This window comes from Ambystoma mexicanum, chromosome 6q (assembly GCF_040938575.1).
Source record: "Ambystoma mexicanum isolate Mex_15411 chromosome 6q, UKY_AmexF1_1, whole genome shotgun sequence".
NCBI classification, from domain to species: domain Eukaryota; kingdom Metazoa; phylum Chordata; class Amphibia; order Caudata; family Ambystomatidae; genus Ambystoma; species Ambystoma mexicanum.
Window position 1 is genome coordinate 361795829 of NC_090937.1, and position 1329 is coordinate 361797157.

Sequence of the window (1329 nt, forward strand, 5' to 3'; positions counted from 1 at the left end):
TTTTGCCCCCAGACCCTCCAGCCTTGAGCGGGCCCTGCCAGCTCTGGGGGGCTCCCACCTGCCCTGTCCGAGCACCGATGGGGCATGATCAGGCTTTGCCTTCACGGCGTTGCCGTGTCCGGTTGGGGGTACCCCGCCTGAGACGCACATGTTAAGCGGGGCAACCTGGTGCTCAGGAGGGCTATGGGCCTGTCTGGAGCCAGTGGGCAGACTGTAACAGGCCTGCTCGAGCCCTCCTGCTTCCGACTTTGCCAGCTGACTGGTGGCCAGGCCCGAATGTATGCAAATCTCGGGCAGAGCAGGGCCTAATGGGAGAAAGGAACTGTGCTACAATGTGCCTTTTCTGTTCGGCTCTTCCTGCCGAAGCGCCCCCACCCATGGGCCAGGCAGTACTGCAGAGGCTCAGGCCTTCCCAGAGGGCTGGCTTAGGGCCTGCCTTCTCACGCGCACTTAGCGGGGCTTCCAGAACAGGCACGACCCCTGCCCTGACGATTGCAACTCATACTTAGCTGGCAGGGGAAAATCTGTGATCAGAAAGACAGCTCTCCCAGAGGCGAGGCTCATCCATTGTCCATCAGAATTGCTGACCCCTGTGATGTTCCCAAATGCGGGATATTCAACTGCATTATTTTCGCGTTTTCCCCTGATTAATTGTTGAAAAAAAAGTAAAGTGTGTGTGACAGAGAGAGAGAAAGCAAGTAGGTTGGTTGCACACAGAGCCACTGGTCTTGTAGCAGAATTTATTTTGCTGCAGTCTATTAATTGGGTATTTGTAAAGTCAAAAGGGCCAGCGATGTGCTGCTCAGATCCACAGCATACACTAGAGGGGGGAAGTCCACTGGCTTTTAACCTCAGACTTGTACGTCCCATGATATCAAGTGTTGCTCTTGAAGCTGCCCTGCATGGGCTCTGTTTTCGCCCCCAGGCCCTTCAGCCAGCTCTGGAGGGTGCTACCAGCTGTCACGTGCCCCGCCTGTGCACCGATGGGGCACAATCATACCTTGCCTTCACAGCATTGTCGTGAGGCTGGGGGCACGCCGCCTGAGACGCTCTTGTTAAGCTGGGTGACTAGTCGGCTCAGGAGGGCCATCGGCCTGTCTGGGGCCAACAGGCCAGTGGTCATACTGCAACAGGCCTGATCGATCCCTCCTGCTTCTGACAGGGACTGCTGGCTGGTGGCCAGGCCTGAATGCATGCAAATCTCGGACAGAGCAGGGCTTCATGTTTGCCGGGAAAGGAGTGATGGAGATTGGGCGATAGTTAGCCGGGCAGGATGGGTTGGCAGAGGGTTTCTTATGAAGAGGGTGCACAAGGGAGTGCTTCACGGGG

At 56.9% G+C, this 1329-nt stretch overlaps 1 pseudogene; it reads left to right on the forward strand.

Annotated features, from left to right (window-relative positions):
• Positions 1-501: 501 nt before the first annotated feature.
• On the forward strand, positions 502-635 carry LOC138517262 (U1 spliceosomal RNA; annotated as a pseudogene).
• Positions 636-1329: the final 694 nt, after the last annotated feature.